Here is a 25,097-nt window from a genome sequence, read left to right as displayed (position 1 = left end):
GCCCTTCAAGGTGCACCAGGCAGCCCTCCATCTGTCGCAGCCATCCATCCAACTCCATGCAGATGACACTGCACACCATACCCCAGAATGTGCGATGGGTGACAGACTCCTCTCCAAGCTTGCACCCAGAGGGGAAGGGCCCTGTCCCCTGAGGTGATTCCACTCATAAGTGGTGCATGACCAGCAGATGAGGACGTTCCAGGTTGGGTCCCAGACATGCTGGGGCCTGGTGCCACAGCCAGATGGGGTGGGACAGGAGGATCCATAGGGATCTGCCTTCCCAAATGTGCTATGGTGTTGAGGTTATCCAAGATATATTGGTTAGTCATGAACAAAACATTTCAAAATTAGTTATAACAGCATGTATGGGTGTTCCAATTAACCCAAACCAACAGATTTGAAACAGTTGCATAGCAAACATAGCACATGCATAAATGGAACAACAGTAAGCATTTTAACAGCATGCAAGTTGCATTAACAGAAACAGGCCACCAGTAATAGTAATTGAACAATGTATATTAATATGCAACTAAGTAAATATATGAACAATAATAGAACACATGTCCCAACAATAGGTTTTGAGAACAACATACCTGTAGTATGGGAATAATAATTATTGATGCAAATGAGGAGTGGGTGGAGAGAAATAAGTCCATTAACAACTGTATAGGCTTCCATTTTTCACAACAGTACTACTCAATACTCTACAGGTCTGCACTCAGTTTACACCTACCTGTGGCCCATAGCTTCTGTAGCGCATACATACTCGTTAGACTGTCAACCTGTAATAGTGTGGAGCAGACTGAGAGGACAATGGCTATATTACTGGAGGGGGCTTGTACATGGCAGGACTACATAATTGACAAAGAAGGGGTATCCTGCACTGATGTTGTGTGAGTCTGCTACTTGCATACTTCCCTGGATTCCTATCTGTGCTCAAGGTTATTGGCAGCAGTGACAACTAGCCGTGACAGCATGACACTTGAGGGACATGTATCAGGGAGAGTGCATGATGTATGTACATATCTTGCTACCATTTGTATGCATATGAGTTTGGACAGTGGAAGAGTTGTACACTGTGTATTAGTATAGCTATTACATCCATTTCTTTACCTGTAAGACCTGTGGAGAAAATATCTGTTAACACTTTCTGACTGTTTCTACAAATATTCAGGATTTCTTTAGTGTATATATGCACACATCTCAGTACCAGTCCCTTGATTCGAACCATGTCTGGGTGTACAAAATTAACACCTAAGCTATTTTTTATTACACTGAGCTACTAGGGAACTTTTGTTTTTTGTTTGACTGGTTTATGCCTAATAGTCTCTTGGTTAGACAGTCTGAGTTTGTAATCCTGAGATTCATGCAAAACAGATAGTGCACTGTGTAGTAATCCTTTGAAATAATACGATCTGGAAAGCAAAGGTTAACACAAGGCACTGCAGCAGGGGACACACTATAATACATTTGACATTAGTATTCAAGGTTCAGATCTTAGTGCATAACATATGTCATATTTCATATATATCTTGATTTACAGCTCCACAATCTATTGTTTTGTATAATAGCTGGTTCTCAGACCAACCTCTGTTAATTCAAGCTGTCAAAGCCATATTTTCTGTGCAGAACCTGTACACATTCTACTTCTACAACAACAGAATAAACATAACAGTTGGTGGTTTAGATTTTTATTGTGCAGTGCTCTACTACTACATATGCTGTAGATCACTATTAATCTGGCAAACTTTTCTTTAATCATTAGATACAGAACACAATAAACAATTTACTCCTTATTTATTTCACTATATACTGCAAGGTCGATCTGTACTCACCAGCCTGTTGGCATAGCCTTGTCAGTCTGTCCGTATAGGCCTCAGCATTGCTAGCCCTCTCCACTACAGCTGTAGGGGGATAAAACAAACATTATACATACCTGTTTATCACATGCCCAGGCTCTCATTTGGTACAGCTATATCTGGGATACTTACAAAGTGCTGGAGCATGGTTGTCCCAAGCATCTTGGATCCATTGGGCCAAGACCACCCCCTTCCTCCACTTTAGGTTGGCATAGTAATGCCGTAACTGCTCTCCAGTTCAGGGGATACCAGTGGCACTGGTGAGATCACATGTCAGGCAGTCCCAGACCACTGCTTTATACTGTGAGTTCTGGTACTGGGCCTGCAACAGTCTGTCATCATTGTTTGCTACAAGGAGACTAGCCATGACTCTGGATTCCAAAATGCCCCAGCATTGTGCCCAAAAGCACGAGACCTCACCAACGCCTGACATAGTTCCTACTCAGAGCAAGCTGCAACAGATTCTGGCTGTATTCCCACCTGAACCATTTAAATAAGGCTATATTCCCACCCTTTGCCATCATTGGACCATTTTGAAAATGCTGAGCTCAGCTGAGTGGTTCGCAAACCCACTAAGCCAATTTGAGAAGTGCTTAAAGGGGTAATTGTTGAGTGCTGCTTAGCAGTGTGCAAATCCACTTAGCTGCATTGACTGCTGCTTAGCAGTTACGTCTAAGCAATACTTAAACTGGCTAAACAAAGCTGAGTACTGCTAACCATTGCTCATTTTTTAAAAAAATATCAGAATAATGACTTAATCAATAACTACTGACAATTAGTAAGTGTATATGATTTACTTTACATGACGTCCCTCTATGTGCCTTCATTACATTTCCGTGGGGTGTGACTATACTGTATGGGACACTTGTGTATACATGGGTGATTTCACATGTTATATGCACTCACACTTCCATTTTAGACCAGCTACACTTCACTGGTTGACAAATATCAATTACAACATAATTTAAAATAAAAATAATAATTTTAACAATGCTTTCCCATGTAAAAATAAATTGCCTGTCTTGGTACTCAAACCATGAATGCCTGCATGCAAAGCTGGGACTCTAACCACTACACTATCTTGGTGGTAGGATTTTAGCTGTATATTTTTATTTATCTCCTATGGGATGTTTAAGCAATGCTGAGCAGAGGGCCATAACTCGCAAACTCACTCAGCTATGCTTAAACATAGCTCAGAATGGAAAAAAAAAATAAAAAGGGATATTTATAAAACCACTTTATGGACATGTATAAATACTCCTTGTCAGTCACAGTCAGGGCAATTGTAAGGGGACACAGGGACAGATTTTAAATATTGCTCTTAGAAACTTGGAAAGTTGATAGAATAGTTTTTGATAGAAATGGTTTTGCATTACCATGGCTTTTTCAATGGATGTGGAGTCTTAAACTCAAATGTTTGTCATTATTTAATGACTCCAGTCCTCTGCTGTTTGTCAGGTAATGACAGATATTTGGAGGAACACACCAAAAACATGAGGCATGCATACCTTTCAACTGTACAGATTTTTGCAAAATGTCAAGCTTATTGCCTCATATTTTTGGTCCATTTCTCATGTGACTGTAGTTTTCTAGCAAATCATTGGCAAATCACTTAGTGTTTAAGTCAACACATAATGTCAGACATTTGGGTTTCAGACTTCATACCCTTCAGAAAATCCATGCTAATGCAAGACCTGTTATTCTATCAACTTTCCATGTTTGTAAGAGCAATATTTAAAATGCGTCCCTATTTTTGGGTCTTTGTTCCCCCCATTATCTATGCCTTTGTACAGATTTCTTGCTCTAGGAGGTTGAGAGGTATGTGAGACAGGTGTCTGGGCATTCTATGGAAACATGTACAGTTGAGGATATAGCCATATGGCTCTTTCGTAATGCAGGGGGTGTGTGACAGTACCTGTCACACACCCCCTGCATTGCTTCCTATTGGGATATCTGCTTTCTGTGTCCATACGGCACTTTGACAATACAGGTGGTGTATGACAGTACCTGTCACACACACCCTGCATTGCTTCCTATCCAGACTTCCTGCTTTCAGTGTCTGCGGACACTGAAAGCACTTGCAAAGTGCCATACAGCACTTTGACAATGTAGGGGGTGTGTAACAGAACCTGCAACATACCCCTTGCATTACTTTCTTGACCCTCTATCTATTTCAGTGTTCACAGACACTGCTTTACTATTTTATTTGATTTTGGTTTCCACAGACACTGAAAAGCTTTTAAAAAGTGCCAAACAGCACTTTCTGAATGCAGGGTGCATGCTAGATGTTTGTGCACTACTTAAACACGCCTTCTGCACACAGTAGTGCCCATGTCTGTTTAGCCTTAGCAGTAGTGTGCCTTCATGAATATGCAAGGCACACTAATGTTAAAGCTAAGGGTAAATGGACAGGGTTTACTCCATGCAGGAATAGCACTATTCTTGCACAGAGTTTATTGAAGCCATGGGTTGGTGTATTGTCCAGAACAATGGACCATGATATTCAAGTTAGAGTTTCCTTTCTTGTAAAAAAAAAACACATAGAATATAATTGATGCATGCGGTGTTATCTGTGGACTATGCTGTTTGATACATGGTCTACTTATCACAGCTCATTAGGCATTCCCTCTGACCTTTAAATATTTCTCTTTTTATTTCACAATAAGTATGCATATTACTGTTAGTAAAAGTCATGCCTGAGTGCTCACTGAATCTTGTTCATTGATGTTGTAAGGCATCAAATAAGAAATTATTGATTTTTAACTGCTTTGTTCAATACATTCTGCTGAGGTGGTCTACCTAAGTATGCATGTACTGAATGTCCAGAAGTGGTATGTTTAATAAAAAGTGTTTTTTTTTTCAGTACTTAACATGATATCAGACCTTGCAATTTAATAAAAATGTATCACGTCATTTTTTTTTAAATTAGACAATGTTTCCTCAGTTTTTAATTATTGCATATTTCAACTGACTTTATGTTCCCTGTTAAGGTACTGCACATCATATCATTTAGTTTTGCCATACACAGTAATGTGCGCCCTCAGAGGCAAAAACATCATCACTTATACATGGCAGGATATTTATTTTAAGCTTTAATTTTTTATTACTGTGTCTCTGATTACTTGTGTATTGTTAATTTTCAGTTGTAGGTAATACCAAAGAGCGTTAATGATGTTAATCATTGCAATCGTATGTTATGACGTAGCTTTCTTTCTGCATTTCTATGACATTACATGAATTTAAGTACCTTTATCTGCACTTTTTTTTCAAAAAAATACAGTATTTAAATTGATTTTAACTGTGTGTTGCAGGAATATTAACTGAACTGGAAGTTTTGACTCTGCTCTTCAGTTAGTCCCACCCACCCTTCCTGTTTTTGTTTGGGTGTTAATCTTAGTGGCCTTGAAACTGCCCGTCCCTCTTGTAAATTTATGTTTGGATACTCCTTCTGGGCCCATCTCATTTGCTCACTCAACTGAGTGCAGTGAGATCATATTCTGATTTCAGGCACTCCTACTGTGTCCAAAGAGAGCATCTGGGAAACAGAAAAAAAAATAAAGCTTGTTTCCTGCCTTTCCTGTTAAGTGGTATAGACTATTTGTAGGCTTCTGAGCCCCCAAGCCCTTCTGTGTTGGAGGGAAGCCTTGTAGTTTAGTTTTTTTTTTTTTCTTATAACTAGCTAGTTTTCTAGTTTCAGCACTCAAATCTGTTTCTTTGATCTCAGCACTTGTTCAGAAAAAAAAAAAATTTCATCTGCTTTTACTGTACTTGTGTTTCTACCTACTTTATTTTACTTTTGCATCATCTTAAAAGTACTCAATTGTATTTATTACTGCTTGGTGTAACTCATTCTAAGCCTTTTGGTTTAAACACTTGGGCTTCGGACCAGTTGTTTTGCACTGAGAGGGTTTGTGGTCTGCACTGTAGTGGCAGAACAGGTAGCTTACATCCTTCTAGGTTGGGAACTGCTGATTGAGGGCTCAGTGTCTGTTATTCTAAAAGTGTATTAATTCTGGTTTAAGCACTTGGGCTTTCAGGACAGTGGTCTGCACTCTTGTGGGAGGAGAGGCTGGACTCTGCCCTTCTGAGCTGGGAATTTCTGGTTAAAGGCTTATAGTGCATGCATATCTGAACTGCTTCTTACTGAAGTTGGTGCGCCTTGTTTGCTGTGGCATAGACTGGATTCAGGCCTGCTGGATCTAGCTTTGTTTGTGTAACTTGAGCACTAATCCAGGCATTCTCTAAAGTATTTAATTGTATTTATTACTGCTTGGTAGTAACTTGATTAAAGTGTAGCTATCATTCTAAGTCTTTTGGATTAAGCACTTGGGCTTCAGACCAGTTGTTTTACATTAGGAAAGTTTGTGGCATGCACTGTGGTGGCAAGACAGGTAGCTTTCATCCTTCTAAGTTGGGAACTGCTGATTGAGAGCCCAGTGTCTGTTATTCTTAAAGTGTATTAGTTCTGGTTTAAGCACTTGGGCTTCAGGCCAGTTATTTTACATTAAGAAGGTTCGTGGTCTGCACTCTTGTGGGAGAAGAGGCTGGACTCTGCCCTTCTGAGCTAGGAATTTCTGGTTAAAGGCTTATAGTGCCTGAATATTTGAACTGTATCTTACTGAAATTGGTACACCTTGTTTGCTGTAGCATAGACTAGATCCAGGCCTGCTGAATCTAGCTTTGTTTATATGCTTGTTGTTTGTTTGCTTGTTATTTCCCTGGAACACTAATTCCACCTAATATGCGGCTTCTCAGCACTTCTGTGGATCACTAGTGATATCTGCATTGCTTACTGTACTTATTTCCTTGTTTCACTTGAAAGAAAGTTACTGTTTGTCATTTTTGCTTTTAAGTTACCTGTAACACATTGCACTTAAGTTACCTGGCACTTGCTCACTAAAGCAATTATATAAGTCAGCACTAAAAATTAAAAGCACTACACCCTCACTCCCCACTGGCCCTTGTTTTCAATTATTAAGGAATTCCCAATATTATTCTAGCATAAGGTCAGTTGTCAATCTCCTCTCCGGTCCAGCTGGTGAATCTGGGAATCTTGAGGCAATGTTACAACTGCCTCATGTACACAGACAACCCTCTCCTCCTCCCAACAAATTCCAACACATGTGAGAGATGCAACCATATAGCCAAACTGGAGGCTGAGCTCTCTCAACTCAGTACTGGCATAACCAGTTAGGAGGAGAAGGAAATCACACTCACTACAATTCCAGTCTCACATAGACCTACCATGACAGCAAACCAAACACATAATCACACAAAAACATACTCAGAGGCTCTAAATAAAGATCTGCCTAAGCAGCAGAGACCTCCAAAGCAGTCACCCAAGCAACCGCTAACCCAAAACAAAACACGTGCAACACATATCTCACAAAGCCAGTATGCCGAACAGTCACAGCCCTTAAGACTAAACAACACACCTGATAGACTTGTAATAGGTGACTCTATCATCAGACACACTGACGTCCCGCTCACCAGGCTGGACAAAGAGAGGGTCAGGGTGAGCAGCCTGTCAGGCGCTATGATCCGCCACATAACACAAGCACTCAGGTCACTCCAAGGCAAGTACAAATATGACTCAGTCATTGTCCATGCTGGTGTGAATGACCTGAGACGTACCTCCCTGGACTACATGAAAAGAGACATAAAGGAGCTCTCTGAGCATGTAGCCCAGGCTGGTATGACCCTGACCTTGAGTAGCATCTTACCGTCACCAAGAATGATGCCACAATATGAAGACAAGATGATTAATTTCAACAATTGGCTTAAGTACTGTTGTCATTCAAAGGGGATCCAATGCCTGTCAGCTTGGGATGATATGCTTGACAAGCCATGATGCTTCGCTAGGGACGGCTTGCACCTGTCACCCCTGGGCTTTCGGATATTGGCAAAGGCTCTTGCTACCCCCATAGTGCCTTTTTTAGGCAAGGCTCAAAAGACAAACCCACCTCCATAGGTATCACAAGGGATAAGAAACTACTGCTAATGCTACTCAACGCCAGAAGTCTAAACCTCAAGATGCACGCACTCGAAACTCTCCTTAGCATGAAGAACATCGATATCTGTGCAGTAACAGAAACCTGGTTCAGGGCTCCTGAGAGCACCCCAGCACTACCAGGTTATACCTCATACCATGCTTTTTGGCCCCAAAACTTGGACCGAACCACAAAAGGAGGGGGAGTATCAATATTCATCAAAGATACCCACATATCCAGGTTGGTGGCAAAGCACGAAGCATCAAAGACTATCCATGTACAACTAACAGTGGGTAAAACTGCCTTCCAGTTTATATCCTGCTACAGACCACCCTCCCAAACCCAGGAACCCCACTCAGACTTTCTGAGGACACTGGACAATATGAAGGTCTCTCCAAACACCATTATATTGGGCGACTTCAACTACCCAAACATTGACTGGGAGCATTACTCTAGCTCCAACACCATAGCCCAAAGGTTCCTAGAATTTATAAACTCAAATGCTATGGAACAACTTGTTACCACTCCCACAAGAGGGGAAAACATACTGGACCTGATCATCACCAACATGGGGACTCTATGCTCCAGACCAGAAGTGCATCCCTCACTGGTAAGATCAGACCATAAACTAATCTCACTGGATAATCACATCCCATCCCCACCCCCTGCCCAGAAAACCACAGTGAAAAACTTCTCTAAAGCAAATTTCACACTCCTCAAAACCGAGGTGGAATCCTTCAAAGCCCCTGGGCCTGTGGAAAATACGGCCCAGACCGCAGAATACTTTATAAACGCATTCTATGAACACCTTCAGGAATGCATGGATCATGCAATCCCAAATAAAACCAAGATCCAATCCTCCAAAGGCAGACGTCCTGTCTGGTGGACCCCAGCCATAAACAAACTATACAATAGAAGGAGGAAGCTACTACATGATAGAGCAAAATCCCAAAAAGGGAAGGCATCACTGATCAGTATTAGCAAAAAACTACGGGCACTCATAAAATTGTCTAAGGCCAGCTTCGAGAGAAAAATTGCACAGGACATTAAGGATAATCACAAGGCTTTCTTTAGTTATGTTAGGAACCTGGGTGGTAATTCCCAGATATGCTCAGAGTTAGTCCAAAATGACAAAAAATACACTGAACCCACAGACATTGCCAACATCCTAGCTGACAGGTTCAGCACAAACTCCCCCCCCCCACCAAAAGGCCAAATATCTATCCCAGCAGAGTGCTGCCCCCCTGACATCTCAGATGCTCAGGTAAGAGCCGCCCTCTCCAAAGCAAAAAACACAGCATCAGTGGGACCAGACAGTGTCCCAGGCTGCGTCCTACATGAACTCCAAGAAGAGCTAAACCCAAACATAAAACTACTGTTCAATCTCAGCCTTACTACAGGATATGTGCCCAAAGAGTGGCGTACAGCAACAGTGGTCCCTCTCCATAAAGGTGGTGCCTCAACGGATCCTGGAAACTTTCGCCCCATAAGCCTGACTAGCTTGGTCTGCAAAGCTATGGAAAGGATCATCATGGACCTCATAAATAAAGATATTGGGGACCTACAGACACTGGATCCTACCCAGTTCGGCTTTGTTAAGGGCAGATCCTGCCTCTTAAACCTGGTTGATTTCTTTGAAACAGTCACCAAGGCCATTGATGAGGGGAAGGTGGTCCACACAGCCTACCTGGACCTCGCAAAAACCTTCGATACAATACCCCACTCGGGCATTATAGATAAGCTCACCAGCTTAAATATAAACCCCTATGTCACTAGATGGATTGCAAACTGGGCTCAGGGACAGAACCCACATGGTTAGAATTGCTGGAGCCATGTCAGACTCCAAACCAGTTACAAGTGGTGTCCCACAAGGCTCAGTCTTGGGACCTCTCTTGTTCTGTATATATTTCTCGGAGGTACAGGCCAACACGGAAGGACTGTGGCTGACCAAGTTCACAGATGATTGCAAACTGGGCGCCATAATCGACTCACCAGCCGACACAAGCATCCTCCAAAAGGGCCTCATAGAAACAGACAACTGGTGCCAGAGCCATGGCCTCAAGCTAAATGCCAAAAAGTGTATAGTCATCCCCTTTGGCAAAAACAAAGTGCCCACAAATTACCACATAGGTGGTAATCCATTAAGTATAGAAGAAGTAATTAGGGACCTGGGGACCCAAGTTGATAGCAATCTCTCATTTGACAACCACATGGCCAAAGTGGTTAGAAAAACATTTTATATAGCCCACCTAATCATGAAGGGGTTCACATCTAGATCAAGGGAGGTCATCGTGCCTCTTTACTCATCCTTCATCAGGCCCATAATTGAGTACAATGCCCCTTTTGGGATGTACCTTACCAGACACCTGCAGCAACTGGAAAGACCCCAAAAGTACCTCACCAAGAGGATCAAAGGGCTCAAACAAATGCCATATGCTGCCCGGTTAAAGAAACTCCAGCTCTACTCAGTGGCATACCGCCTGTTCAGAGGCGATCTGTGCCTGACGTATAAAGCCATGTCCAACCCAGAATTAATGGACATGCTGCACCTCAGAAAATCCAAATCCTATCGAGCTACGCGCTCGAGAGACTTGAACCTCAGCACTGAAATAAATAGGACATGCTGGAGGGACAGATTCATAACCCAGAGGCTCCCTTCACTCTGGAATAAAATCCCAGTCCAGGTTAGGCAGAGTCCCTCATTGACTCTCTTCAAGAGGAATCTTGATGAGTGAATGGGAGATTGTAGGTTTACCCCTGGTATCACTTCTGTGTCACTGTTAGACAGAGGCACAGTATACTAACCTCGAAAAAGGGCATAGCAAAATAAATTTAAAATGGGTGGCGAAAGCCAAACACATTCTGGCTAGGCTTATAAATGCCCTAGGGCAGATAGCCTAGTATGAACCTATGAACCTATGACATTATGAGCAATACCATTATAGAAACAAAATGCATGCATTTTAAAAGAATCCTAAGTGTACACTTATTTTTTTATCTTATTTAGTAACTCATTTCCCTTTGAGTTAAACATTGACATCTCTGTGTGAAGGTCAAATTGTAAGTAACAGAAATGTCACACTTTAATTACAATAGGTCAAGATCAAAAGTGTCAGACACATGTCTGAAAGATAGGCTAAGTGATGGTGCAAGTGATTTTGAAGAGGGGCTGTCATGAGAGCTGGAAGATGAGTTGGTCTGATGTCATGACCTACTTGATACAAGTGACCCTGCAAACACTGATCTGACACCACTGCTAGACCAGGAAGGGAACTTCAACTAAGAGTTCTGCTAGGTGTAAATGAATGTTGACATGACCACCGTGAAACCTGTTGTGCTTGCACCCCCCCCCCCCCCAGTAATTAAAGTACTATCTTGAAAAGCACTAGCCTCATGTGATCTACCTTCCACATCTCTAGACAGTACCCTATCCTCTTCCCCTTCCAAAACTGACTCTTTGAGTCTGGTAAGTCCTAAATAGTGTACAGATATTGTGATTATGGCATTTTCCCTACTCCCTGTCATTTCCATGTATTGCTGGAAATCTTCACTTATACAGTGGAAACTATGGCCATTTCTAGCTGACTCTCCTTAGCAGGGCTGTGAGTCCTAACAATATCATTGCACATTTGCTGCTGGGCAGCAAATGGCTTACATATTTCCTGTGGTAACTTCAACAAATTCCTGTGCCTGGCACCTCAACGCAAGTATATAATTGTGGAGACTGTTACTTCTGAATTTCTGCATTCATGCTGGAAGTGTTCATCTGGGTTTAGAGATACTGGTGTAGAGGTACATAGGTTTTTCCATGTACAACTGTGAGTGTAATGCCAACATGTGCTTGACTTTGTGATGCACTGTAACTTCCTGCAGAGTTACTAACATGTTGTAGGATGTGAGATCCTGCCATTAAACTTGGGGACAGTGTGCCACTTTCCTTAGACTTCCTCGTAAATATGACTGCCATTCTATCTTTCAGCTGGAACTCCTCTTTCAGTTCCTGCCATCATTGTAGTCTTCCCCTACTTGCATCTGATCCATGTATTTTGCTTTTTGGCACATACTGCATTTCCATTTTACCATTTGATTTCTTTTCTCCTCTCTAGTCCCTCCAGTGGGGAGTATTCTACTATTACAGTATTCCCCCTACCCTCTCTATATCCTGTGCACTTCCATCTGTACACTTTTCATTCATTTCAACTCCAGCTCCTCCAGTGGCCACTCTTACAATATCTCCATTATGCCTCCTCCTTCTTTCAGTTTCCCCTCTTTCCCTTTTATGATGTGCTTCCAGTCTGCTTCATATCCCACATCTATTATTCTAATTGTAGCAGGCAGGCCTGAAAGTTCTTTTTAAGGTCTAGTACTCCCATCCCCACATTCTCCATTGAATCTGTTAATCTCTCCCAGGTTACCCTTGGCTTTATTCCTTCCACCCATAAGGATTGGCATAGTGGTGAAGGTACAAGGTTTGAGTCTCACCAATGGACTTTAGCTCGGCTTAAAAAATATCCCACATGAGCAGTCAGCCTAGTACTTAACTATGAACCTAAAAGACCATACTTCTTTACATATTATACATGTCATTATATTCATTACATATGTGGTTATACACTGTGTGATAAATGTAATGTATGTTGAACACATTTTTGGCATCTACGTTTTGGAAGTCAAGGCTACTGTTCTAGGCCTCTGGCTGACCAGTTTCTCAGATAACTGTAAATTGGGAGTTATAATAAATTCCCCCAAGACACAAACATCTTGTAAGTGGGTTTAACACTGACAAATTATTGGTGCCAAAGTCATGAATTAAAACTCGGAGATAGAATATAATGCCCCTTGGGAAACTGTCAACCCAAATTAATTACTCTATCAATAAAATGCTCCCAAGATTCAATCCAGTAGTAAGGGATCTGGGAAAATATGTAGACAGCAATCTGGCCTTTGACCAACACATAGCTAAGATAGTAAGAAAATCATTATATGTTGCACAATTTATAGATAAGGGTATAGCATCCTTGTCCAAGTAAGTTATAGTACCAATCTATGCGACTCCTATCAGACCTGTCATTGAATACACTACCCCTTTGGAATGTATCTAATCAGACACTTGCAACAGCTGGAAAGCCCACAAAGGTTTTTTACCAAGAGAATTCAGAGCACAAATACCATACACTGATTGCCTAAAGGTTCTGCTTCTGTATCCAGTCTCCTACAGGCTGCTGAGAGGGATCTTTTCCTGGATTACAGGGCTTCCTCAGTCCCAGCACTGATGGATCTGTTGCATATGTGCGAAACAAAAAGAACCAGAAGCACTAGATCCAGGGATCTGAACTTCACTTGTGACATAAACAGAACATGCTGGAAAGACAGATATGTGTCCCAAAGGATCTGCAGACTATGGACGAGGCTCCCCATCCATGTAAAACAGAGTTCATACTTGAGTCTATTCAAATGAAACCTTGGCAATTGTATGGGAAATCATAAATTTATCCCCAGTTTGGCCCTCATGTCCCTTATAGACAGAGGCCATCAGTAAGAAAATAATTATCCTAACTGACACACCCCTACAAATCTTTAGTTACCTTCCTATTCACATGCCCACCCCATATAGTTGCCCATCATACTCATAGGTTCATAGGTTCATAGGTTAGTACTAAGCTAACTGCCCTTGCGAGCCATTTCAAGCCTAGCCAATTATCCCTTGTGAGACTCAAACCCTGTACCTTGTGTTTGTAAGGCAAACACTTTAACCATTAGGCCACCATAATTTTGGGAGGGCAGATATGCCTGTAAGGGCACTAGTGGTTCATAGGTTGTTACTTAGCCTAGTAACAACCTATGAACCTGTGAACCTATGAGGTCACAGAGTAACCACTTGACACTCTTCAATAATGTGTTCTCTAGCAGGCTCCAAAAGGCTTGCTTAACATGTGTAAATTGTGGGATTATGTTTCTATTTAGAACTTGCACCATTTGATCTAATTCCAGATTTATTATTTTCTAGCCCATCAACTCTTTCTGTAATTTCTCATATATGTTCTCATATATTGTCTTCATAGTATTTTCCACCATGTTTTTCAGCCTTATTCCCAGGTACTTTATTTGATCAATTATCATCCTTTCCCTTCTAACTCCTCACCATCTCATCAGTGTTATTTTACTTTATACCTGGATGTTTTGCTGATTTTAATGTAATTGTCTTCTCCACAAGTTGCTCATCTCATCTCTGCTTTATGTTAAAATCAAAATTAAAACTACATCATCCACATACAGGGATACACCCCACCACCACCACCACCAGTAGCCTTTCAGACTAGATGTTCTGATATTTTCTCTGCCAGTGGTTCTGTATGTATGGCAAACAGCAATGGGAAAAGGAGAAACTCCTGCCTTTTTCCTCTTATCTGCCTTACCCAACAACCTGGCCCTTATCTTCACTCTTTCTGTTGCCCATTCACATATACTCTACATTATCTCCACCCACCTCTGTGGAAAGCTCATTCTCTCCTTCAGTTTTCTTAAGAACACCCACTCTGCCAGTCAAATCCTTTTTCAACATCTAGGGAAATTAAAGTGTCTTCTCTCTTAGTGTTGTAAAAGTCCTGCATTAATAACAGCATTCTAATTATATTATCTGTGGTTCATATTCCTCCTATAAAAGCTGTCTGATCTTCATTAATCAGCTTTGATATCCTTTTTCACTCCCTATTTGACTGCACCATCATAAATCTCGTCTAGCATGGTTTAGTACTGATATCAGTCTGTATGAGACCAGATCTCTGTGTTTTTCTCCTCTTTGTGTAATATACAAATTACTGCCTCTTTCCAAGAGTTGGGAATCTCTTTATAACCAGATATTTTTGAAGCTTTCTTACTTCGGGTTGTAATCCATCATTGTCTGGTGACTTCTCTTCTCCCATCTTCTTCTATACCATCTGTATTTCTTCTTCTTTGATTTTATTCAGTAGTCCATTTATTTATTTCTTTCTCCACTAACTTTCTTAATTCTGGCTAATCCCTATTCATCCATCCAGAGCTTGTCTGAAACAATCCTGTGTCAGTTTGTGATTTAATTATCTTTACTGCTATAATAAGATGTGATTGTGAGTGACATTGAGTCTAACCTACTGTGCATGATGCAAAGGAAATCCATCTTTTGTGTGACTGTCACAACTGGTATGATAAGTCAGAGCAACAACTTTATTGTAATTAGTTTAATATTTAGTTGAGTATTGCTTATGCAATTTTTCTCATATAAGTTGTCTTAAAATCTCTTTAAATTCAGTGGTAACCATTTTTGATTATCCATTTCCTTTAAAATTGTTTATTCATTTGCAGCTCAAAATGGATTTCTTAAATGTGTATGCCAATAATGATTTCTAAAGCACAAATATTTTTTACAGTGTACTAAATGATATGTGTATTTAAGGGTAACACCAGATAACTCTGGTGACCACTGTTCTTCACGTCAAATGTTGGATGATTTGCTTACCATTACTAGTAATAAATCTGGACTTACTGATGACAATTGCACTTGTGCAATTAGCACAACTTAGGGAACTGTTGTTACATAATTAAAAACTTGACTGATGAGATAAATAATATTAGGCAAACAGCAAATAGAAGACATTAAGGAGAGGAAATGTCCATTGCCAGTAAAGTTCACTAAAGCACTATTAAACAAGATACTACTGTTGATAACTTTGGAATTCAGGGATACAGTACTCAGCAGTCTAAGTATTCAGAACATATAGACAAAAATAAAAAAGAAAGAAAGGAAGAATTCACAAGAAATAACAAGGGAGAAAAATAAAGTGATTAATGTCTATAAAGCAAGAGAATACATACTAAAAAGGACACTGCTCTATTTTTAACACACACATATTAAAGGGAATAATGATATAGTTCTATCAGAAAACCTTCAGCATTCAGAAAAAGGCATCGCTTCTCCAAAAGAGAAGGTAGAAAAAAAAAGCAAGGAGCAGGTGAAAAGGAAGAAATTAAAATTGAATTTGGAAGAATTGAAGAACATTATTGTAAGAAAAAAACAGAAGAAAGATAGAAGTTGATAACATGGCTCAAGCCACAGATGTTTATGTATAAAACCAGTTGGATGAGAATTGTATGCTTGCAAATGTAATATGGAAATAAAATAGTGGGATTAATAAAACTAACTGTAAAGGTAGATCATGGCTGCTCAACCTGATTGACTTCTTTGAGTCAGTAACCAGAGCTGTGGATGAGGGCAAGGCAGCCTACTTCGATCTGGCCAAGGCCTTTGATACCACTCCCCACTCACCAAACTAGGCATAAACCCCTATATCACTAGGTGGGTTCCAAATTGGCTCACAGATAGAATCCACAGTATGAAAGTAGCAGACTGCAAGTCAGACTGATGACCAGCCATGAGTGGAGTCCCACAGGGATTGATCCTGGGTCCTCTCCAGTTTGACATCTACTTCGCGGAAGTCCAGGCCAACACAGAGGGACTTTGGCTGGCCAAGTTCACCGACGATTGCAAGTTGGGAGCCATTATTAACTCCCCACGTAATGTAGACATCCTACAGAAAGGCCTCACTGAGACCAATGGCTGGTATCAAAACCATGGCCTTAAGCGTAATGCCAAAAAATGCATCATCATTCTCTTTGGGAAAAACTCAGTTTCCACTAATTACTATACTGATGGTAGCCCATGAACACTGAAGGCATTATAAGAGATCTGGGGACACAGGTTGGCAGCAACCTTTACTTCGACCACCACATTGCCACTGTGGCCAGAAAGTCCTTCTATGTGGCATATCTCATTACCAAGGGTTTTGCATCCAGGAAGAAAGAGGTCATCATCTCTCTCTACTCTTTCCTCATTAGACCAATCATCGCGTATAATTCCTCATTTAGCATGTACCTCACTAAACACTTGCAACAGCTGGAAAGGCCACAAAAGTACCTCACGAAGAGGATCATAGGCCTTAAACATGTCCTACATGGACAGACTCAAAAAATTCCATCTTTTTTCTGTCTCATATTGTCTATTAAGCGGCGATCTGTGCTTGACTTACAAAGCCATGTCTGACCCAGCCCTGTTAGAAAAGTTACACCTAAAGAAATCCTAATCCCTCTGCACCACACACTCCAGGGACATCATCTTCATTATTACAATCAACAGAAAATGGTGGAGGGACAGGTTCATAACCCAGAGACTGCCCATGCTCTGGAATAGACTTCCCATACATGTCAAGCAGAACACCTCACTGGCCCTCTCCAAGAGAAATCTTGATGAGTGGATGGGAAATAAAAAGTTCACCCTGGGGATCACTCTAGTGGCTCTAATTGATAGAGGCACCGGGAACTAGCATGATGCCAGGGCACTTCTTTAGGCTAGGTTTGTAAAGGCTCCAGGGCCATTGGCCTAGTACACAACTATGAACCTATGAACCTATTATTTCACTATGCTATTAATTTGTATCGAGTATGACTCTAACGTTCTACATTTCGATATTCTGGCATTTGGTGTTGTTGCATTTCAGGGTTTTGAGACTTCGGTGTTTTCTTCTCAATGTTTTGAGGTTCAGTATTATGTCAATTTGGGTATTGAAAGTAGACCCCTATATCTATCTATCTATCTATCTATCTATAGCTATATATATATATATATATATATATATATATATATATATATATATACATATATATATATATTTATATGTGGTTTACTATCATAACCTGGAAATGCTCTCAGTCGAGTCATCACGCTGTAGAACTTAAATAGTGAAAATGAAAATATTTTTCAGCCCCCATCTAAAACCATTGTAATGTTGAGAGTTTGATGTTCACCATTTTGAAAATGTGCCCGTTGACCTGCATGTGCTGTCTGGACGTCGATATTTAAGCTTCGGTATAAGTTTTGATGTTCCATTACTCGACCAAATGGATTTCTAGGTTATAATAGTAAATCTATATATGTATTTTATATATATATATATATATATATATATATATATATATATATATATATATATAAGATTTATTTTATTACATTTTAACTGCATTTAGTAAACAGGAATGAATAGGATAGAATATATTTATACACACACCCCAGGATACAATAAACTCCATGCAGGAATAGTGGTATTCCTGCATGGATTGAACCTTGTCAATTTCCGCATAGCCTTAACAGCAGCACGCCTTGCATTTTCATGAAGGCATGCTACTGCTAAGGCTAAGTGGACATGAGCACTACTGAGTGCAGGGAGAATGTTTTAGTAGTGCTCGCACATCCAACATGCCCCTTGCACTCTGAAAGTGCCGTACTGCATTTTCTACCTGCTTTCAATGTCCGTGAGGCAAAAAATCTGGACAAAGCCTAAAATGCATGTAATTAAAATTCATTCAGTATTTTTTTCTCTTTTAAGTTAAGTTTAAACATAGTTGGGCAGGTTTGCACCTAACAGCCCTCTGGCTCAGCATTGCTTAAACATCTCGTAAAAATGTATTGCTAAAATCTTCATGATGAGATAGCATAGTGATTAAAGTCCTGGCTTTGCAGGCAGGCATTCGTGGTTTGAGTATCAAGACAAGCACTTTATTTTTACATGGGAAAGCAGTGTTAAAATTATTTTTTATGTGTTAAATTATGTAGTAAGTGATATTTGTCACCCAGGGTAGTGTAGCTGGTCCAAAATGGAAGTGTGAGTGCATATAACTTGTGAAATCATCCATGTATACACAAATGTCCCATACAGTATAGTTACACCCCAATGTAATGTAACGAGAGCACATGGGGGATGTCATGTAAAGTAAATCATATACACTTAGTAATATGTCAGTAATGATGAATTACTCTACAATCCTGATTTTTTATTAAATGAAAACTGAGCAATGCTAAGCAGTGCTCAGCTCTGCTTAGCCAGTTTATCCATTGCATAGACTTAAATTCTAAGCAGCAGTCAGCTCAGCTAAGCAGAATTACACACTGCTAAGCACTGCTCAGCATCTACCCCTTTAAACACAGCTCACTTCCGCTTAGCAGGTTTATGTGTTGCTAACCTATGCTCAGCATTTTTGAAATGATCCAATGACAGCAAAGGGAAGGAATATGGCCTTATTTAAATCGTGCAGGTGAGAATACAGCTAGAACCTGTTGTAGCTTGATCTATGCAGGAACTATGTCAGGTGTTGGAGAAGGGCTTGCTCTTTCGGGCACAGAGCTGTGGCATTTTGGAGTCCAGGGTCATGGCTGGGCTCCTCATATCAAACTATGATGACAGACTGCTGCAGGGCCAGTAATAGGGCTCACAGTATAAAGAGAAGGCCTGGGACCATTTAACATCTGAATTCACCAGTGCCACTGGTATCCCCCAAACTGCTGAGCAGGTATGGCATCACTATACTGACATAAAGCAGAGGAAGGAGGCACACTTGGCCTAATGGATCCAAGATGCTCAGGACAACCATGCTCCAGCAGTTTGTAAGTATCTCAGGTATAGCTGTACCAAATTCTAGCCTGAGTATGTGATAGACAGGTATGCATAATATTTGTTTCTCACCCCTACAGCTGCAGCAGAGATCGCTAGCAATATTGAGGCCCATGCTGAAAGACTGACATGGATGCGCTGACTGGCTGGTGAGTACAGATCTATCTTGCAGTATATAGTGTCATAAAGTATAAGGAGTACATTGTTTACTGCTAGTGGGTATAGTATGTACTGTGTCTAATGAATAAATGACTTTTGTCACACTAAGAATGATCCACAGGATATCTATTAATAAAAGTGTAATTTCACTGTAATAAAAATGTATACCACAAACACTTGTGTTTACTCTGGTATGTTGTAAAATAGAATGTGTACAGGTTCTTCACAGCAAATATGGCATTGACAGCATGAATTAACTGAGGGTGTTCTGAGAACCAGCTAGTATGCAAAGCAGTAGAATATCGAGCTGTAAAATAAGATATAAAGAAAATATATAATACTGTATGCACTAAGATGTGAACCCTGAATAGTAATGTCTACAATATTACAGTGTGTACCCTGCAGCATTACATTCTTGTGTAAACTTTTGCTTTCCAGACTGTATTATTTCAAAGGATTAATACACAGTACAATAACTATGAATGTCAGGATTACAAGGTCAGGCTGTCTAACCCAGAGAGTATTAGGAAGAAATCAGTCAAACAAGCAACATCAGTTTCCCAGTAGCTCAGTGTGATGAAAATAGCTTGGTTGCTCATTTTAGCACACCCAGACATGGTTCAAATCCAGGGAGTGGTACTGAAATATGTGCATATATACACTAAAGAAATCTTGAATATTTGCAGAAACAGTCAGAAAGTGTTAAAAGATATTTTCTCCACAGGTCTTACAGGTAAATAAATGTGTGGAGTAGCTGTATGAAGGGTATACTAATATACCATGTACAACTGTTCTACTATCCAAACCCATATGCCTGCAAATGAGAGCAGGATAGGTACATACACCATGCACTCTCCTTGATACATGTCCCTCAAGTGTCACGCTGTCATGGCTAGTGGTCACTGCTGCCAGTCACCTTGGACACAGAAAGTAATCCAGGGAAGTATGCCAGTAGCAGACTTATGCAACACAGTGCAGGGTACCCCTTCTTTGTCAGATATGTAACCCTGACATGTACAAGCCCCCTCTAGTAATGTACCCATAGCTGTTGCAGCATGCCCCATACCATTGCATGTTGACAGTTTAACATGTATGTATGTGCTACAGAAGCTATGGGCCATAGGTAGATGTAAAGGGAGGGCAGATCTGTAGAGTATTGAGCAGTACTGTTGTGAAAAATAGAAGCCTATGCAGTTGTTAATGGACTTTTTTCTCTCCACCCACCCCTCATCTGCATCACTAATTATTTTTCATATACTATGGGTATGATTTTCTCAAAACCTAATGTTGGGACTTGTATTATATTATTGTTCATATATTTAACTGTTTGTATATTAACATACCTTGTTCAAATACCATTGTTGGCAGCCTGTTGCCGTCAGTGTAACTGGGATGCTGTTACAATGCTTACTGTTGTTCTATTTATGTATGTGTTCTGTTTGCTATGCAAGTGTTTAAATTTGTTGGTTCTGGTTAACTGGAACAACCACGCATGCTGTTATAACTAATTTTGAAATGTTTTGCTCATCACTAACCAACATATCTTGGATAACTTCAACACCATAGCACGTTTGGGAAGGCAGATCCCGGTGGATCTGCCTGTCCCACCTCATCTGACCATGGCACTGGGCCCCAGCATGTATGGGACCCAACCTGGAACTTCCTCATCTGCTGGTCCTGTACCACCTTCGGTTGGAACTGCTCGGGGGATGGGACCCATATCCCAACCCAGGCACGGGTGTGAAGAGAAGCCTGTAACCCACCACATGTCCCAGGGTATGGTGCACAGCATCATCCTCTCCGAGTTGGATGGATGGCTGTGCCAGATGAAGGGCCGCCTGCTGCACTTAGAGGGGCAGACTGCCCCTGTTGCCCAGCCCCCAGCACAGCCACCTTCCAGGCCATGAAGTTGCAGTGGTGACTGCCCATGGGTGGGGAACTCACTCCCACTGTATTCATTTGGGGGCTCATGAGCCTTTGATTCCCAACCACCCTCCCCATCCAAGGTGTTACCCCATTCATGTGTCATATACCACCCCTATCTGCTGTCTTTTGTGTCTTGTCTGCCTGCAAATGTAAGCTAGCCTACCCAACCTACTTCCTTAAACATACCTACAGCCGTTCCCCAACATCCCACTCTCACCTTAAAAAAGGGGCATCTGTCCCACAAAAAAAATCATCACCCCATACATAGCTCTACATTTCATCACCATGTCCAGTGACATAAATCAAACACCACTCAAATTACTCTACAAATGTATGTTGACAACATCCCTTCCTGTGGGGTGTGAGGTTGTAAATTCCATTTTTTCCACATCAGTCACAGCTGTTGCTGCAGTAGAAATGTAGAGCTATGGTCCTTTCCTACACCTGTCAAGCACATCCTTAGCTGGTTTTCATAATATTTTACCCCCTGCTTTCCCCCATTTCACTACTTTCTTATCACCCTTTTTTATTTTCTTTAAGCAGGAGTAAGTGCTGCTAAGCGAAGTTAAGAGGACTGAACCATCTGTTACCATTGCTTAGCTTCACACAAAACCATGCAAACCTGCTTACAACTGCTTAAAAGTGCTTTAATCACTTTGTCTCTATCAGACCTTGTTCTGCCCGGGCACAGCAACAGGCATCCATGTCTTTTGCTAACATTCTAGCTTCGTACTATGAAAGAACAATTGAGGTCAACATTTGTGATGTTCAAAAAATATGTGAGGAATTGAAAAAATATGAAGATGAAACTAATTTTTAGGACAATCTGAGTAGACTGTCAAAGGAAATGATTACCTTTGAAAATCATTTGAAAGATAAGAAGTTACACAAGTATCCAGAGATATGGAGGACTATGAAAGGGGTACGCCGTTTGAGTCACAGAGAAGTGTTAGGTTTGCGGATGGAATGAAAAATACCACTCAAATACGCAAATAAAAAAAACGAGTTCTATATTGAAAAAAGGTTGACCACATACTACAACCTCGTGGGAGGAATCCTCCACTACTGACACTGAATCCACATACATTAGTGATTACCCTGATTCCAAGAGGGGCCGGGGTCCAGAATACCCTTTAGGGGTAGGAGGCACAGGGGGCATGCAAACATAGGGGTAAAAACCATAGAGGATCTTTTTTAATCAATAATGAAATAAATCTGGAATGTTCAAATGTGCACAACATTTCAAAACATGTTTTAACATCTGAAGAGGAAATATTGTTAAATAAATTTCTTGGTTTTATTCCTGTTTTTTTTTTTTTTTTTTTGTGGATGAAACCATTCTTGTTTCTGACATATCTTTTTGTAGAAAGATTAATCTAAAATTGTTTTTCAGCCAACAGGATCAATCTCAAAGATCTACTGAATTTAGATTCCACAAATATAACTTCAGTCCACCCACGGACAAACATGTTGCCATTTTCCAATAGGCAGTGATTAAAGCATTACCATCTAGGCTCACTAAATATTATCAGACATAACTTAACAAAGGTGGAACAAAAGGCTCTCATGGATCTTAGGGCCAACACTGATATTTCCATTCTACCAGCAGACAAGGATGGGGCGGTGGTGGTCATGGACTCCAGTTATTACTAGGCTGAGGGAAGTAGACAATTGTCCACCCCTCAGCATTATATGAACATGCCCACTGACCCAACTCCAAACTTTAAAAAAGAAATTGACAATTTTTAGCAGGAAGCTGTTGAGGAGGGAATTATCAGTGTTAAAACCAAACAATAATTAATGGTCAATGATCCAGGTAAACAATATTTGTACTTACTGCCCAAAATTCACAAATCTCTGAATACACCACCAGGCAGGCCTATTGTTTCGGGCATAGACTCCCTTACGGAGCCATTGTCGGCATTTTTGACTGAATACTTGAAACCACTTTTGCCATATATCAGAGCCAGATTAAAGGATACGACAGAATTTTTACAAATTGTATCTGAGTCTCAATTGGAACCACATTGGTTGATGTGTACCCTGGATGTTAAATCACTCTACACCAGCATTCAACATTGGGCTGGATTAACAGCATTAGAATTTTGGTTAAACAAGACTAACATCTATAGCCCAGGTTTCAACACACTGCTTATTTGTATGGCCGAACATGTCCTTACTAAAAATGTCTTCTGTTTTAAACATAAGTGCTACTGGCAAATTCAAGGTACTGCAATGGTGGCATCCTTTGCCCCAATATATGCTGATTTATATATGGGATATGTGGAGGAACACATCATATACAATGAACTACATAATTTTATTTGCCAGAGTTAGACATATGGAGAAGATTTTTGGATGACTGTTGGCTTGTTTGGAAAGGAGGCAGTGAATATCTGGAAGAATTCATTGAATATCTCAATGGAAATAAATGGGGGGCTGAATTTACTATTAGTCATCACATAAATGAGATTCATTTTCTGGATGTTCATCTACAGTGTCAAGCACACAACACATTATGTACTACTGTTTATCGAAAATATCCACAATACAACAGCCTGTTACATGCCACCAGTCTCCACACCAAACATACCATTAATAACATTCAAAAATGCCAGTTTTTGCATCTGAAGAGAATTTGCTCTTCACAGCAGGATCTTACACAATCCCATCATGATTTAAGTAACAGATTTTTAGCTAGGGGATATGGCAAACAGAATGTCAACTTGGCCATGCAGTGGGTTAAAAACCAATCCAGGAATACTTTATTAGGATATAAATATCAACCTAGGAAGGATAACAAGGACACCTTGAGAATGGTCACCACATTTGGCAGAAATACAACACATCTTGTCGATGTCATTGACAAACATTGGAACATTTTGAAGACCAATGAACAATCGGATGACATTTTGGGGGCAAATTCTTATTTTCCTACAGGCGGGGAAAAATTTTAGGTTCCCATTTTTCTCACTACAAAAAAATCATACATCATGATGCAACTTATCACCAAACAACACTAACAGGGGAGAAATTGGTTGACTCTTACGCTTGTGGACATTGCATCTTTTGCAAACATGTTTTCAAAACAAAAACCTTTACCAGTAAAAATACTGGACAATTGTACAACATTAACTGCTTTGCCAACTGTGGAACAGATTGGGTCATATATTTGGCCACTTGCACCTGTCAAGCTTTCTATGTGGGCCAAACCTATAGACAATTTAGATTTCAAATGTCAGAACATTTAGGGGATATTAGGAATGCCAGAGCCACCAATGCTCTTTATAGACATTCACTGATTCACCATACAGTGAAATTCACTTTTACAGTCATTGACAAAATAACAGGCAATAGATTCTTTAAAACAGGGTGGCATAATATATTAAACAGGAAGGAAAGGAAATGGATTGTAAAATTGGGTGGTCTATTCCCACCTGGACTAAATGATAACTTGTAACACTTTCCCTTCCTATCATGAGTTGGATACCATTAGGTAGGACTCAGAACTTTGTGGTTTATATAAGAGTATAACAGTTCTTAAACAGAGAACTAAAAACAGTATATTAAAATATTAATGACAAGCACTAAGCGGAATAAAAGTTTTATTCCACATGGATTTGTATGTGGTTCACATTGTTTTTTTTTGTGCCTATGATTTGGTATCAGAATAATTTTGTTTTGTT

The sequence above is a fragment of the Protopterus annectens genome, chromosome 4.part0 (genome assembly GCF_019279795.1).
Source record: "Protopterus annectens isolate FY-2018-M chromosome 4.part0, PAN1.0, whole genome shotgun sequence".
Classification (NCBI taxonomy): domain Eukaryota; kingdom Metazoa; phylum Chordata; order Ceratodontiformes; family Protopteridae; genus Protopterus; species Protopterus annectens.
The sequence above is the reverse complement of the archived record's forward strand: the minus strand, read 5'-3'. Positions refer to the sequence as shown.